Raw genomic sequence first — 17,858 nt, 5'->3', positions numbered from 1 at the left:
GGTGGCTCATGACTTTAATCCCAGCACTTGTGAGGCAGAGGCAGACAGATCTCTGTAAGTTTAAGGACAGCTTGTCTACAGTTGAGTTCCAGGCCAGACCAGGCTACAGAGTGAGACTGTATATCTCAAGAAAGAAAAGGGGGCGGGAAATGTGTAAAACAAAAGAGAAATAAAAAATATACCAAGACAACCTGTCCCGTCATTGTAGGCATGGCTGCTGTGTCACATGTGCATCGATAGGTGGCAGAGAGGAGAGAGGCTATGTCTGCACTCAGTGTTCTGACCTATGGACATCTGAGTGACTAGTAGTCTAACATCTACAGCCGGGGAGAGTGGCCAGGGGGAAATATGCCCAAGATGACTTCTTGCCTGTGTCATAATGCACACATTCCTGAGCCATCCTCACACACTCAGAGACCCCAGGCACCACTAAGAGAGGTAAGTGGTGGAGAAATGGAAGAGAAAGTGAAACAGAAAGATGTGGGCAACAATAAAGAGAGGCAGAATTGGAGACTCGAAGGCAGTGAGGAACAGCCTGATGTGAGTACCCAGTAATGCCACCTGGGACAATGATGAGTCCTGGCCTGGGCAGACCAGAGGCCATGTCTGGGTCCATGGCTCTGCAGTAGCAGGTGCCTGTTACCACCAAAGACCAGGCCCACATCCCTGGTCTGGGTTACAGCCCGGGACTTGATGATATCTGAGGGTTATATAAAATTGGCCCCACCCCTCACCTGGGCATCCTTCTGCCTCAGCCTCCTGAAAGCTAAGAGTATAGGTGTGACACCTGTCAAGGAAAGTGTCATTAATGGCTCAGTTTGGAGCAAGAACTAAACAGGGTCGTGTAGTGAGAGTTTGGGTTTCCTTAAAAACACAGTTATGTTATGTATATTTTGTTTTAATCCCAGGTGTGGGATAAGAGGCTGCTTCACAGCAGGTGATTATGATTTGTCTCGTGCACTAGCGGGTACGTGATCTTTGCCAGCTGCAGACAGTTTGATTCTGAGAACTCTGGAGAGGGTATAAATGGGAGAGCCCCAAGGGGGCCTTGGAGGCTGCTGCCCCCCTTGCTGCTTGAGCAAAGAGATGAGAAGAAATTAGATCCTGATGATAAAGACTGGACTTGCCCCAAGAAACATAAAGTCTCTAGTCAGCAGGAAGTACTCTGAAGAGATTCACGCCCCCTTTCCCATCTAACCTTTTTTCTCTCTTACCTAGTGTTAGGGGTTGGAAGGGATTAGGGTGGAGTAAGGGTTGGAAAGGAGATAGGTATAAGAACAATAAACCAGCCCCTAAAAATAGCACCAACCAAGACCCACTCAAGAAGCTCTGAGGCAGAGAAGAACTCTCTGGGAGACAGCAGCATGTGCCAAACACCTGTGGCAGAAAGAGGCACAAAGGCTGCTGTGGAAAGTCAAGTACAGGAATCGCCGTGGCCAGCCTCTGATCAGGGAAGGATGGCATAGTGAGTGTGCCAGAGCCATCTCTGTAATACTCTGGGCTGCTCTAAGTGGAACACGAAGATGTGAAAAGCATTTGAAGACTGGACTAGAGTTTTTCACGTTTCTTTTTTCTTTTGGTGTTCTGAATAAGGTGTCGCCATGTAGCCCAAGCAGGTCTAGAACTCAATGTCCCTGCTTCTGCCACCTGAGTGCTAGGCTTACTGAATATGATACCATGCCGGGCAGACTGTGACTTTCTAAAAGCTGCTTTTATAGAGCAAGAATGTGTCCCTGGTGGCTAGAATCACAGTGGCCACACAGCAAGTGCTAGACCTGTGGTTTTCAACCTCCCTAATGCTGTGACTCCTTAATACAGTTACTAGAGTCATGGTGACCCCTAACCACAAGATTAGTTCATTGCTACTTCAGAACTATAATTTTGCTACTGTTATAAATCCTAATGTAAATATCTGATATTCAGGATATCTGTGCAGACCTCCCCCGCAAAGGGATCACTCACTACCCATAGGTTGAGAATTGCTGTGCTAGGTGATCAAGCCAATGCACTGATATGTCCATATCTTCCTGGATTCTGAAAAAAGAAAATGTCCTCCTAGACCACTAAAGTGCTTCTCCTGCTCTGAGGATTTGAAGTCTGTGATTTAGGAGCATGTTTCCTTTGTTACTACTAGAGCTTTGATGTTCTTGTTCCTCTGAAACTCATGTTGAAATGTAGTTCATAGCCCAATGGTACTAAGAAGCAGAGAGTGCCATGTACCCAGTGCTGAAACATGTATCACTTATAAAGCTTCAGCTTTGATCCCAAGCAGCACCAAGAACAAGTAAGAACCTTTAGGGGTTGTAATGGTGCATTTAAGAACAACATTTAGGTTGATATGATGATCCTGGTTTATCCATGGGCCCTGGGGACAGTCTCAAATCCTATGCACCAGGTAACCTCCCAGACATCTTTCTCTGCTTCCAGCAGATGCAAATACATCAGCTCTCCCACAGACCTCAGCACAAAGAATCATAGTTGAGAAGCACCTGAGTATAGGTGTACCTCTGCGAATGCAAAGGATTAGACAGAAGCCAAGTACAGTGGTGCACACCTGGAATCCCAGCACCCATTGTGCAAGTGAGAGCATCTGGAGTTCAAGCCCAGCCTGGGATGCAAAAATATAGTTTAATACCTACTTGTACTGCATAAGATTCTGTCTCAAAAATCCAAAAATATGGAGGGAAAACATTTGCTCACTTGAGACTGCCATTTGTACATCTGATTTCACAGCCTGGAGTTCACAGGGGATTTTTCTCACTCATTCATTCTCTCTCTCTCTCTCTCTCTCTCTCTCTCTCTCTCTCTCTCTCTCTCTCTCTGTGTGTGTGTGTGTGTGTGTGTGTGTGTGTGTGTGTGTACATATTATAAAGACATATTCATACTCCATATTGCCGAATGGAATCTGCACATATGCACATACATGTTACTAATAGCTTAGCTGTAAGGGCTGGTGAGATGGCTCAGTGGGTAAGCACCAACTGCTCTTCCAAAGGTCCTGAGTTCAAATCCCAACAACCACATGGTGGCTTACAACCACCCATAATAAGATCTGGCGCCCTCTTCTGGTGAGTCTGAAGACAGCTACAGTGTACTTATTTATAACAATAAATAAATCTTTGGGCCGGAGCAAGCAGGGATTGAGCGAGCAAGGTCTACCAGAGTGAGCAGGGCTGACTAGAGTGAGCTGAGGTCCTAAAAGTCAATTCCCAACAACCAGATGAAGGAATTACAACTATCTGTACAGCTACAGTGTGTACTCATATCCATCAAATGAATAAATAAATTTTTTTAAAAAAATAGCTTAGCTGTAACCACTGTTTATGCTTTATTTGTTCTGAATCCAACCCCTTCCTCCCAAGCCAGATGCTCCTGGAAAAGTACCAGGTTGCCATGAGCCGATATTAGCATTTCAACAAGGGTCTGAGCCCAGACATTCAGAGAATGAGGGACAAGTGCTTGGTATGACAGTGCAAGAGACACTGTCATCACAAGTCTCAGACACATGACTGAGCACCTGACCTTTCCTCCCCAACTTGCTTCTTGGTCATGATGTTTGTGCAGGAATAGAAACCTTGACTAAAACACATTGGTACCAGCATAGTGGGGCATTTTCTCAACTAGTGATCAAGGGGGTAGGGCCCCTTGTGGGTGGTGCCATCCCTGGGCTGGAAGTCTTGGGTTCTATAAGAGAGAAGGCTGAGCAAGCCAGGGGAAGCAAGCCAGTAAGGAACATCCCTCCATGGCCTCTGCATCAGCTCCTGCTTCCTGACCTGCTTGAGTTCCAGTCCTGACTTCCTCTGGTGATCAATGTGGAAAATGTTAGCTGAACAAATCCTTTCCTCCCCAGCTTGCTTCTTGGCCATGATGTCTGTGCAGGGATAGAAACCCTGACTAAGACACATTGGTGAGACTGAGCTCTTGAGTGATTGGCTGACTTGTATCCTAGTTCTCCCTATTAGTCTGCTGGCTGGAGATGAGCTATGAGACGGTTGTTTTAGATGTTGATCTGCTGTTTTCTCAGATCACTGACTCTCTGAATTAAGCTCTCCCTAAAGACAAGATTCCAGGCTCTGTCACTGGCCTTCATGGTGACAGGCAGCTCCAAGTTCTGATATTCTAGTTTGTGGGTCGATACACACCTTATTGTTAACCCAAGGAACATTGAGTTTTCTGCTTCTGATTGATTCATCAGCATCCCTATATGTCAGCTACCTTCTTGTCCCTCTGTCTGCTGTGGCTTCCCAGACAAGCTTTACCTAATTGTGGGGGAAATCTCAATTCTGAAAGTGATGTCACTTACTTTCTGAGGTTTCCATGGAGTCCTCCGTCTGTGGCATCTTCAGACTGTCAGAATGATCATCTCTTTCTGTGTGCTTGTCTGTAGACTCACGTGGCATTTAACCCTTTATTGAGCCTTGCAGTATGCTGCATGAACAGGACCAGCCCAGCCCTCAAAGAATCAACATGTGCAAAGAAAAGATTTTTGAATTATGTAACATTAGATTAAGTGCTCAAAATGGATTTTCCTCAGCCAGGCAGGGTGGGAATGTGGCTCAGCAGTAGAATACTCACCTCACATACACAAAAGCCCCCAGCGTGGCAAAAAGCATGGGGCCCACATGATAGCCAGTGCCTGGCATCATTGAGACCCAGCCCTAAAATGGTTCCTCTACTCTGAGAATTTGAAATCAATGGTTTATGGGTATGTTTCCTTTGTTGCTACTATGGCTTTGATGTTCTTGTTCCTTCAAAACTCATGTTGAAATGTAGTCACACATATACCCAGAAGATGCTCGAACACATAATAAGGACACATGCTCCACTATGTTCATATCAGCCCTACTTATAATAGACATAAGCTAGAAACAACCCAGATGTCCCTCAACAGGGGAATGGATACAGAAAATGTGGTACATTTACACAATGGAGTACTACTCAGCTATTAAAAACAATGACTTCATGAAATTCACAGGCAAATGGATGGAACTTGAAAATATCATCCTGAGTGAAGGTAACTCAGTCACAAAAGAACACATACGGTATGCACTCACTGATAAGTGTATATTAGCCCAAAAGTTTTCCTTTTGATACTTGTCCCATGGGGACAAAGCAATGAGGCCTCATCCTAGAAACAAAGAACGACCCCTGGTGAAGGACTGGATAGAATGGTGTGTTGATCTTGGACTTCCTAGCTTCCAGAACTGTGAATAATAAACACACAGGCTTTTTCTTAAGGTGGTTTTCTTTTTAAGCATGTGTGTGTATGTATGTGCAAAAGAGTGCAGGTTCTCACAGAGGTCTGTCCCAAATATAATGACATGGGATGTCCTCGAGCCTTGTTTAGTGTAAAGCAAAGTAGAAAAGCAAAATCATGTTTTGAAAGAAAAAAAGCAAGAGAGGAAGCCTGGTCCCGTGTTCTGTGTTTTAACCCTCTGAAAGAATGCACAAGATAGGGATCGACTCCAGGAGGCAGCAAGGGAAACCAGAGGTCAAAGCAAGCCAAGACTGGACTTCCTGCCGTCTCTCCCTTCATAGCACTTAAACTCTATGAATGTGTTACTTTTCCAAGAAAATTAATGAGAAATAATCAAGAAAGGGTCTCTCTATGTTGTATAGCCCAGGCTGCCTCAACCTCCTGGATGCTGGGATTACAGGTGTATACCACCATGTTCAGCTTACTGATATTAAAAAAAAAAAAAATTTTTTAAAAAGATGGACACAAAGGAAAATGTCGGTAACCCCACGGACTCTGAAAGCTTCTGTTCACTCTGACCCCTCCATAGACTCTTGTGCAGCCCCTGACCCACAAGAAGGGATAAGCCTTCTCTGTCACCATGACCATTGCAACCTTCTAAAGAGTTTATTATGTGCAGTAGGAGAGTACAGTGGGTATCCCACACCCCACGTGACACATGCATTACCTCTTTGAATCCTTCTAACAACTCTAGGCTGTATCTAGTGCCATTATGAATAGTGTACCTAAAGCCACACACTTGGTGGGAAAATAATGAAGCTAAGATTAGAACTCCATCAATCCAATTACGGAGCCATCGTTTTCAACCGTGACATCCCATTGTCTTTAAATAAGGAAGTAGCTCGTGGTTGAGGAGCCCAGGTCACAAAGAGCTGTGTGTCTGCTTTCCCAGAACCTGGGAAGGAGCTCACTGGAAGCTGTTCATCTGAGCCCCATTTTGAATTTCAACAGAAATTCCTGACTACTTGCACTCACTGAACATGACCGATGCCTGTTGGAGGTGAGAAACCTGTCAGTGCTAGCTAAGCGTGGGAAGATGGAAGGCTTATCTGTTTATTTTGATGAATGTAAATGAATTCTATTACTTGTCAAAATGTTATCAGGACCCTAGTGAAACAAGAACAACCCCCTTCCCTTTTAGGGTGAAGAGAAAGAGAAAAGGGAGAGAGAGCAATGTTCAAAATAGGTTGCTTTGATTTAAAATGAAAACACACAACTTTGGGGGGGCGGCTTTCATTACTTTAGAGACCTTGGCATTCTTGCATATACATTCATGAATTAATCATTAAAATCCTGAACTGTGGGATTAACCACGTGGGTTTTCAATGCCAGCTCACAATAAAGGGGACCTCAAACAGTTATAAAGATACTACATTTACGCTGACACTGCCTGGAATGACATTTCTCTAGGAAAAAAGGGAATGAGGGGAGTGGAAGTGTGCGTGCGTGTGTGTGTGTGTGTGTGTGTGTGTGTGTGTGTGTGTGTGTGTGTCAGCCCCAGGTTCCAGGACAGAGCTGTGTGTAAGCCAGCTCCAACTGTGTCATCACAGATTAGTGCTATTTAATATCTGCTAATGGAATGGCTCTGTCTGCCTTAGACAGCAGGATCAAAAGAGGGCTGTGCAGCTTTTAAATTATTAGCACTAATTAGGCAAATCAAAGAGGAGGAGAGCAGGGAGACCAGAGAACGCATTAGCAGAAATGCAAGGGGATCACTGCCTACCTCATACTGTCAGGACCAAGCCGCCAAACAGCCAATTAGTGTTGAAGACCCTTCCAGTTCGAGGAAAGAACCATCAGACCCGCTCTGGGCGGAAGCAGGATGGCTTCATTACACTGACTCGCTAATTAAAATGTAAAGGTTGCTGATCATTGCATAATTAAATAAGGTAGCAGGCTACAGCCCAAATATCCCGAGTTTGTGGACTGAAGCCACCTCCAGGGCCTCCTCTCTGACATTCCCAGTCTGTCTGGAGCTGTCCATTGTCCTGAGAAGTTTGCCACCTTAATAGTCTAAGAGCAGAAGTGTTCAGAGGGGACATTTCTCGTGACCACTGCAACCACCCATCACCAAACCCAAGATCTATCTCCTTTAGAGCCCCTTTTCAAGCCAATTAGCCAAGGCAAAGGAGGCAAGTGGTGCTGAGTGGAGAGACGACCAGGCCTAATTAGCTCCCAGCCACCAGAATCTAAATATAAAATCACGGAAGCAGAGGCTGTCCCTGTTGATGTAACCTTTATCTCTTTTCTCTTTTACCTGCCAAGCGGAAATACTATTTTCCTAAGAGTTTGGCTGTGGATGATTCCCATGTTTTACATAGAATCTCAGCCTACTGAGCCACACACATCTCCAGGGCTTGCAGATGAGATAAGGTAACAGGGTGAGTTCAGTCCCTGTCTAGGAGACGGGCAGGTTTAATACCAGGCTGAGTTTGAGGAAGTTGTGTGAAGAAAACCAGGTGTTCTCCTAACTGTAGGGATGATTCTGTTCGAATTTTACCCTTTCAAGCACGGATGCATGCTTTCTTTCATCTTTTCTCTTCTTCCCCGTTTTCTCTCTCACATCTTGAGTCCTTATTCTTATTCTTTCTCTTGCCTCTCTTCCTATTCCTCCTCATTCCCTCCTACCACCTTTTGAGACAGGATTCCATGTTCCCCAGGCTGGCAACAAGCTAGTTATATAGCTGAGGGTGTCCTTCAACTACTCTGATCCCTGCTCCTCCATTTCCCAAATGGTGGAATTATGTGTGTCAAACCATTAAGCTTTTGTCATCTTCTCTCTCTGTGTGTCTGTGTTTTTTTAAAAAGCTCTATTTTTTACAAGTTACTGTCTTACCACTAAAATGAGAACAAAAATGAAGTTTTATTCACTCATTCCTTAACTTTTATTTATGTCTGTTGTGTGAGACATTTTCTGAAGAGATATGAACAAATATTTAGGCACTCCAACTAGGGCATGAGTGACAAACCAAAGTAAGGATTCCACTTAAGTCCAACTTGGTAACCAAAGTGTTTATCAGGCTTATTTACAGGAGTATGTGTGAGGAGTTCTTTATGGGAACATGAACAGCTCAAAGACAGCTGAATAGCTGGACTGCCCACCCTACCATAGCTGGTGGCTCATAAAGTACACTCCTGGAGCTCTCTGTACAACATACAGGAAGCTCATCAGGTCTGAGAGTCTCCTCAGCTGCCCATACTACCTTGAGAAGGGAGTGATTTGTGAGTCTGGTAAGTTTCAGGAACTGAGGTTTGTATATTGGTTTTTTTTTCCTGTATTTTAACAAGCCTTTTTGGGATGAAATGTTCTAATTTGGAGAAAATTACTGCACACAATTCCCTAACTTGGATAACTTTTATTGGAATGGCCTAAACAATCATTTGTTCTGACAATGGTCTTTAATAATGGAAAATAAGTGTATGAGTTAGTGTGGGCTAGGCTAAAGTAACAAGTGGGCCCAATCATATAGCAGTTAAACAAGATTTATTTCATCTCTTATTCACAAATTATCTCAAGATGGGGTTGGAAAACAATCTCTTCTCTACACATTATTCAGAGGTTAGGATTGGCTCCGTCATCTTCTAGTAGCTTCTGCAACAATAAAGGGGGAAAATAAATACATTAGAGATTTATAAGGACCAAATGAAAATGCCATTGTCATAGTTTTGTTTCTTTTGCTGTGTCAAAACATTCTGAGGAAAGGGTTTATTTGTCTTATACTTCCAGGTCACAGTTCATCACTAGGAGAACTCAGCAAAGGGTCTCAAAGTGGAATCTATAGGCAGGAACCACGAGGAATACTACTTTCTGGCTCCTTCTCTGGCTTGGTCTCTGGCTCATACTTAAGTGGCTTTCTTATACATACTAGGAGCACTGCCTAGGAATCCCTGGACTGGGCAATCCTGCATCAGTTTATAATCGTGACAATTACACACACACACACACACACACACACACACACACACACACACACATGTCTACAGACCAGTCTAAGTAATTTCCCATTTGAGACTTCCATTCTTAGGCTGTGCCAAGCAAATAACCAAGGTTAACCAGGACATCCACACATCACTTCCACTCACTCTTGCCCAGGGATCAGTCACACAACTAGGACGTAAGGAAAAATATTAAACCACATCTCAAAAGGACAAGGAGTCAGGCTTGGGGATGGTTTCATGGGTAAAAGCGCTTGCTGGGAAACCTGAGCTCTCACCCTAAAACCACAGTGGAAGAAAAGAACTGAGTCTGAGAAGTTGAAAAGAACTCATCTTCATAAACATCCTGTCACACGAAACACACATGAAAACACACTCACACACACACACACACACACACACACACACACCTATGGCGTCACACAATACACATACACACACATACAAAGAGAATAAAATAAAAATAATATTTTAATGATATGAGGAATCTATTCGTGGTAAATTTCACAGCTTTGGCAAATAAGAGGCAGAACTGATGAAGACAGTAGCATGGGCAGAGGCTAAGTACAGTGACACACACCTGTAATCCTGTCATCTGAAGCTGGGTCATAAAGACTTCAAGTTCAAGAGCAGACCATGGCAGGACCAGCTCTGAGAGAAGCCTGTCTATAAGGAGAGTCCAAATGTCTGCCCTTGGCACCAGCACCTGTAGAGAGCAAAGGAAGCACAGATCTGAATGAGTTCCATGACAGCTTGGGCTGCATTATGTGACCCCATCTCCATAAGAAAGAAAGAAAAGGAGGAAGAAAAGAGGAGAGAAGGGAGGAAGGAGGAGAAAGAGGCAGAGGGCAGAAAGGATCATAGGCAGAAAAGCAAGGGATGAATCCAGAGCTGTTGTGTACGCCACAGCTGACACCAAAACCTTGCTGCAGAACTCATCCTGGGAATGGGTAGGAATCTGAGCTGGGTAGCCAAGGGCCACTTCTGACCCATCAGCTGCTGTAGCATGGGGGCTAAAGGGTACAGGATTCCATTTCTGAGTCAGATGCGGAAGGAAATCCACCTCTTCTGAGACATGTGGCCTTGAACGTGATATTTCTATCCACCTCAGCTTCTCTGGAAGATGAGAGAAAAGCTCCTGCCGCCTCTGCTGTGTCTCTGAAGATGACGTGGAATCCAGCTTGCTCAGCTCCCAGGGTGGACACTACTGATGTGTCCCCCTGCTCTTCAGTGCATTCCTGTTCCCTCTGCTGTGTCTCTGAAGATGACGTGGAATCCAGCGTGCTCAGCTCCCAGCGTGGACACTACTGATGTGTCCCCCTGCTCTTCAGTGCATTCCTGTTCCCTCCCCCTTTCCATGCCTCATCGAGTGCTGTCTTCTCCGGGAAGCACCATCCTTCTTCCTTCTAGTGCCCAGTGACCGCTTCGTTAAAGCCGCTACCACCCAACTGAGTAATCTGAAATTTGTCTACTGTGGATGAGTACTCCAATGATCCCTTTTGTGGCTCAGCTTGCTATTTGCCATATCTTAGAGCCTGGTACAGTGTCTGCTATATAATAGATACTTAACTATTTACTTAATGAATGTTCAGTGACTATGGACTTGGTGCAGTGCCCTTGATAGAGGATGGGGTGGGGAGAGCTTTGATGTTATTCTCTGACTTTCACTGACAGCTTGTCTTATCTTCCTGATGAAGCTGGATCCACAGTAGCCAGGAAGATCTTTCCCATTTTTGGATCCCTCTGTAAACTTCTCTCTGCCTTCAGAATTAAATCCAAACTCATCACGGGGGTCAATAAGGTTCACACATCACCTAGCAGTGAGGGATTATATGGCTTCACAATGTAAAGTCATTTCCCTCCATCAGTCATTCACTGTCTTAGTTGGCTTCCTTTTGCAGTGATGAAACACCATGACCAGAAGCAGCTTGGGGTGGGAAGGGTTTATTTAGCTTACATATCTTAGAGTCACAGTCCACTGAGAGGATCCAAGGCAAGTACCTGGAGGCAGGAACTGAAGCAGAGACCATAGAGGAGTGCTGCTTACTGGCTTGTTCCTCATGGCTTGCTCAGTCTGCTTTCTTATATAACCCAGTACCACCAGCTCAGAAAGGAACCACCCACAATGGGCTGGGCCCTCTCACATCAATCATTAATCAAGAAAATGTCTGACAAACATACCCACAATATGGTCTATGTGAAGCAAGTCCTCAACTGAGGTTTCCCCTTCCCAGGTGGCTCTAGTATTTCTCAAGACGACAAAAACTAACTGCCACACTCTGGTCATTGTCAATGTCCCTTTTGTGACCTTACTGCCACATCCCCCCCCCAAAACCAATTAAGGACTTTCCCGTGAGAAGAAATGTGTTTGGCTTATAGCTCTACAGTCTGGGAAGTCCAAGATGGGGGCGCCTTGTGTGGTGAGCCCTTGCTCTGTCACAGCCTTGTAGGAGGCATCACATGGAGGCAGAGGAAGGAGAGACACAAAACTTTTGTTTGTTTGTTTGTTTGTTTGTTTGTTTTTGAGACAGAGTTTCTCTGTGTAGCCTTCGCTGTCCTGAAACTCACTAATAGACCAGGCTGGCCTCGAACTCAGAAATCCATCTGCCTCTGTCTCTCAAGTGCTGGGATTAAAGGCGTGCGCCACCACCACCCTGCCAAAACTTTCTTTTCTCACAAACCAACTCTGGAAATAAACTGCTGATTTCAGAGCCCCAGGCCTCTACCTTTCAACACTGTAGTTTGTAGTTTTTCTTTCTTAAACAAATTTTCTTTTTTTTTTTTTCTTTTGGCTTTTTTGAGACAGGGGTTTTTTTGTGTAGCCCTGGCTATCCTGGAACTCACTCTGTAGACCAGGCTGGCCTCGAACTCAGAAATACACCTGTCTCCGCCTCCCAAGTGCTGGGAATAAAGGTGTACTCCATCACTGCCCAGCTACAAATTTTCTTAATTTTTAAAAAATTATTAGTATATTTTCTTATACAGGTGTTTTACCCAATATATATGTTTTGCCTACATGTATGTCTGTCTATTATATGCGCCTTGGTTCCCACAGAGGTCAGACAAGAACATTAGATCCCTGAAAGAGGAGTTATAAAAGCCACCATGTGGGTCTGGGAATCGAACCTGAGACCTCTGGAAGGATGCCCAGTGCTGTTAACTGCTGAGCCATCTCTCTTTCCCCATACATTTTCATCTTATGGCTTTGGGGTACACACTTAGACGATAGTAACCAAGCCTCAGGACCAGCTTTGAAGGAGGCCTCAAAGTGAGATAGTGAAGAGCATTCACTGTCTGCCTTACAGTTACCATTTATGGGCAACAAAGGGAGCATGTCTGAGCTGAGGAAGGACTGAGCTGGGACTCTGCCCTACAGATACTGTACTGGCTGGTTTTGTGTGCCAACTTGACCCAGGCTGGAGTTATCACAGAGAAGGGAGCTTCAGGTGAGGAAATGCCTCCATGATATCCAATCATAATGCATTTTCTCAATTAGTGATTAAGGGGGTATGGACCCTATTGGGTGGTGCCATCCCTGGGCTGGAAGTCTTGGGTTCTATAAGAGAGAAGGCTGAGCAAGCCAGGGGAAGCAAGCCAGTAAGGAACATCTCTCCATGGCCTCTGCATCAGCTCCTGCTTCCTGACCTGCTTGAGTTCCAGTCCTGACTTCCTCTGGTGATCAACAGTAATGTGGAAGTAAGCTGAATAAACCCTTTCCTCCCCAACTTGCTTCTTGGTTATAATGTTTGTGCAGGAATAGAAACCCTGACTAAGACAGATACCTTTGGGGACTCTACACCTGGGGTGACCCTATGAAGATCTCCACCCTGACCTGAGGCAAGGATAGGTTAGACCTTGTGCATTCACACACATACACACAGAAAGAGACAGAGACAGAGACAGACAGAGAGACAGAGAGAAAGAGGCAGAGAGAGAAAGAAAGAGGAAAATACCCTGTTCTGTGTGGTATACGTCTCATTTTTCACATTAGTTTGTCACTTCTTCTCATATGCCGTCTCTGGGCTACCATGTGCTATCTTTGTTCTATGGGAGCAGGAACTCATTTTGCTTGTTCACTTCCGCATCCTGGTGCTCTGTACAATGCCTGCCTCATAGAAACTGTTCAATCAGTATTTGTTGAATGAATGTATGAGCTACATGAATGACATAGTTGCGAAATCCTCAGGGCAGCCTCCATGCCCTGCTGTTCTTGCAACCAGAGCAGTGACTCTGTGAATACTTTATAACCACTGCCCTCCCCCATCCTCTCTAACCAGCCACCGTGACTCTGAATTCAAGAGGCCTCCCCAACCCAATCCTGAGCTATTTTTGGTCTGTTTTTCCCCACTCTGCCCTATTACAGTAGTGAGAAGAAGCTGGCTACCTGTGGCTTGCTGTCGCTCTACAGAAAACCAATCTTCCTATCTCTGCAAGCCACTAGGAGTTGTCCTCTGTGCCAAGCTACGGGGCGACAGCCACCCAGGCTGTGTTTGCAGAGAACCGTGTGATTACATTTTTAGCTTTCTGGCTGGAGGTAGCCTGTGAAAATGATTATAGAGACATGCACAAGATATGGGAAGACGGACCTCAGCCACCTCCTCAAAGACCCCTTCTCATCACTCCCCCCCACACACACAGGCATGAACTTCTCCATCTCCTTTGGTGTTGTGTCCTCTCATTTCAGATGACTTCCCAGCCTAGGCTCTCTTTTCCGCAGACTCTGAGGGGCCTCTCTAAGCTAATGAGATTTCGAGCTGGAGGTCTGGCTGTGGCCTACTCTAATCTCCTCCTCCGTGCTTAACATGTTCATCTAATTGGAATGCCGAAGAGGAAAATCTTTTCTTTTAAGGAGACAGGAAGCAAGAGCATGTGAAAAGGGGATTTGCTTTCTGAGACACTATAAACACAGAAGGCCTGGCTAATGGCCTCTTTCTGTGTGGAAGAGACAAGGCCTTGGCTGAAGCAGCTCTCTCCCTCACAGACAGCAGTCTCTAGAAGTTGACACATCCTGGTACTGACACACAGGAACCAGGAAAGCAAGTGTGTGCATCCGATGAGATGTTCAAGGACACACTGTGGAGAAGGCAGTTTCATTATGACCTTTGTGGGTTTCAAGAAGTCCCCACAATTCTCTGGAGCAGAAAGAGTGGCAGGGATCATCTTCCCATTTTTCAGGTGAGGAGAAGCCATGGAGACATGGCCTGGTGTGGTAGCTGAGAAAGCAAAGCAGATATACCACTAGCACTTGTCCAACCTGTCTTGTTGATTTAAACACAAGGGTTTGAGCATGCTGGGTTCCACCTCCAGCTCTTCACCCAGCCCTGTAGCTTGGAGAAATCAACCTGACTCTACAAAAGTCTGTGCTTTCCTCTGCCAATGGAAATAATAATAATTTCCTATGAGTGTGTTCAAAGCATTTAATAGACAAGTAGGCATAAAGTGGTAAGCATCGTACAGACAGATGACAAATGTGTAAAGCATAGAAGCCGCCATTGTACTTCCATATTGTAAATGAGGCTATGGTGATGAATAATCCTGTCAGCCTCACAGGATCTAGACTCTCCCAGGAGACTAGGCTCCGGGCACACCAAATAGGCATTCTACTATTGAGCTACACCCACAATCCTGCCAATGTTCACCACTCAACATTAACTTTTTAAAACAGGTCTCACTATGCAACCTGGATTGGTCTAGAGCTGGTTGTATAGACCAGGCTAGCCTGAAACTCACAGAAATCCACTGGCCTTTGCATCTTTTTTTTTCCTTGAGATGGGGTCTTGTTACATAGCCCAGATTCACCTCATACTTACCATGTAATTTAGAGTGCCCATGAATGGATGATCCCCTTGCCTCAGCCCCTGAATGCTGGGTATCATACTTGGCATGATGCTCACCTTTGAACTTTCTATCAAATACATGTTATAAGCATTTTTGGGACTCCTGATAGATGCTATACATTGGTAGTAGAAAGTTGTGTCAGTTATCAGTGCCTGTCTGACAAAGCCAGTATCTGATGCTACTGAGAGGAGTCTCCTAAGAGATGACAGATGAGTGTGAGGACAGGAAGAACAGCTGAAATCACAGGCCAGTGGCCTCCTGAGCTGGCATAGTCTTCAAATGTCTTTACCACACTTAGCAAGAGAAAGAGCCTTGCCTGAACTCATGCTGGTCACATGAATTTCAATTCAAACTGAAATTGAATCTTGGGTCTAAGCCACTGCCTTGACAACATACCCCAGTGGTTAGAGACACACCCTCTAAATTCAAACTGCCTGGTTGAACACCTTGCATCCTTGGTAGCCATGTGCGTGGGTATAGGCTAGGCCTAAAGTTCAGATTTCTTATCTGTATTCCTATGTGGTTTCAAGGAACAAAGTAGCCAGTCTGGTGTGATCTAGCCAAGCACAGTCTTATTAGCTTCTTACTAGAGGCATCTATCATTATTAATAGCATCAACTTTTCTGGTCTCCAAGTTGATTGAAATGAAAATGAGCATTATGGGAGAAAATCTCTTGTCCAGTCAGACTTTGATGGCTGACAGGAGCTGACATTTCTGAGGGTCCAAACACTCATTTTGGCGTGTCTTCCTCAAGCAGTGAAATTATGAGCAGAAACTTCTTTTTAAAAAAGCAGTGAAAGCAACATACTCATTCCTTCTTTCTTTGCCTCTTAGGAGCTTGGGCTATTCTTACTGACCAGAGGATATTGAGCCTGATGAAGCCTGCTCACCTACGGCAGTACAGGGCCTGCTCCCTGCTGGCGCTCCCGTTCTTCATCAACAAATACCTAGGAAGGGTGCAATAAGCTGTGGGAGGTAAGGACCCTGTTTATGAACAGTTGATGCAACAGTCACAAGACTCAGCTTGAGCAGAAGTGTAGCACTCAGACATTGCAACCTCACACACCACTTTTCCATCTCAATGGCATACGGCAAGCATTTTGCTCACGTATCTGAGCCTTTGGCTGTGGACTAGATGAACCAGCTGGATTCTATAGCTGTGATTCTAAGTGGCGGATAGATTTTAGGTCTGGTCAATGTGACTTTTATTCTTTTTGACCCAGAGATCATCTAGCTATGGTCTTATGGTGATGGATGAAACACAAAATGCCTAGGTACTAGATTCAGAATCTACACACCACCACTTCTATCCGAATTGCAATGGCCTAAATAAGTCATGTCCTGAGCTCAAAGCCAGGAGAAGACCTTGGAATCACACAGAAAAGGGACATAGCATAGAAACAGAAGCAAAAGGAATTGGGGCTAATAGTCCAATCTGTCACAGAGGGAGACAGAAATTAATGCAACAGTCCTCTAATCATGAGCTACAACACATTAGAGGGAAGCTCCTGACACATAGAGCCTTGACTACAGCATTGCAGATACTTTTCCTGAAGAAATTACGGTTAGGGTAAGACTGGAAGGATTACAGAACAGGGAAAGACATGAAGGAAAAGGAACTTCATGTGCAAAGTCTCCCGGTGAAGAGGAAGCAGGGCAGCTGCAGGAGTGAGCGAGGGGTCAGGGGGAGAAGCTGGAAAACCAGCAGGGACAAGATCAGCTTAGCCCCCTAGGTTCTGCCAAGAACAGCTCATGTCTTAAAAACGAAGAGCATTGGCTTCTTGCCACTGTTGCAGTTCTGCCAGGAACACACTTGCCCACCTCCTCACACAGTCCTGTCCATCCTTCAGGGTGTATCAAAAAGATTGTGAAACATCTTAGCTGCCCTGATATACAAACCAAATGCTTGTATCACCTCCATAGGTTGGCATAGTGACCCCTAATGTGATGGAGATAACCATGTTATCAAAGGTAGGCCTCGGGAATGGGGTTAGTGTCTTCATCAAAGAGAAGCTAGGCCTGGAGTCATGATACATTTACTCTCAGTACTCAGAAGGGAGAGGCAGGCCAATTTCTGTGAGTTCAAGGCCATCCTAGTCTACATAATGAGTTCTAAACTAGCCAGGACAAGGGAAAGGGAAAGGGAGAGGGAGAGGCACAGGGAGAGATACAGGGAGAGGGAAAGGGAGAGGGAGAAAAGGGGGGGAGGAGGGGACTGGGAGTCAGCTTAGCTCCGACACCTGGCCAGCTGGTTGTTGTTTCTCTGGCCTCCCTGTTCTTTGTATAAACATCTTCTGTAACCATGTTTGTTCTATTTTCAGAGGTTTCTCTGCACTGCAGACTGTGGCCTTTTGAAAGGCAGAGACTATTCTGTTTTTTCCTCTGCTTCTCTTGTGTTTATTGACAGACCTTGGCCCAGATCAGTTGCCAGGAAATGTCTATTGTCTCAGTGATCAAATAAGCTCACGGATACAGGAATACTTTTTCATATGTCACCCACAAGATCTGGTTGCTGCCATTGTTTCTTCTGGTGGGAGGAGCAATCTTAGGTACAAGAAGGGGAACTAGCACAGTGGATAATGGAGGTGGCAAACTTGAACCCTTTCAGGGCCAGGACGGTGAGACAAATGAGGACTCAAGGCTGAGATGAGCTCACAAGAGCAGAGGGGAGAGGCAAGTCGTACTAGGAGTGCTCCATTAGGCAGAGCTACTGGATCCCGTCTGGCACATCCACTGGGAACAGGGCTTTCGGTTACCACGTGACTAGTTCAGAAGAGGCTAAGAAGTCAGGTTTCAGTTAGTGAAATGGACATCTAAAATGTAGGC

The 17,858-nt window shown here is 45.1% G+C and overlaps 1 long non-coding RNA gene and 1 other non-coding gene across 3 annotated transcripts in view; both read left to right on the top strand.

Annotated features, from left to right (window-relative positions):
• Positions 1-17,858, top strand: part of LOC116067837 — a 71,339-nt gene that overhangs the window by 33,677 nt on the left and 19,804 nt on the right. For both annotated transcript variants that reach the window (XR_004109318.1, XR_004109319.1), the window contains exon 3: positions 15,867-16,007. This is a non-coding gene — a long non-coding RNA (uncharacterized LOC116067837). The remainder of the gene's footprint in view (positions 1-15,866; positions 16,008-17,858) is intronic.
• Positions 191-318, top strand: LOC116071795. Its single transcript, XR_004111160.1, has one exon. It is a non-coding gene; the product is annotated as a small nucleolar RNA SNORA17 (small nucleolar RNA).

The sequence above is a fragment of the Mastomys coucha genome, unplaced genomic scaffold (assembly GCF_008632895.1).
Source record: "Mastomys coucha isolate ucsf_1 unplaced genomic scaffold, UCSF_Mcou_1 pScaffold22, whole genome shotgun sequence".
Taxonomy (NCBI): domain Eukaryota; kingdom Metazoa; phylum Chordata; class Mammalia; order Rodentia; family Muridae; genus Mastomys; species Mastomys coucha.
Note: the sequence above shows the minus strand (reverse complement) of the source record. Positions and strands in the feature narration are given on the sequence as shown.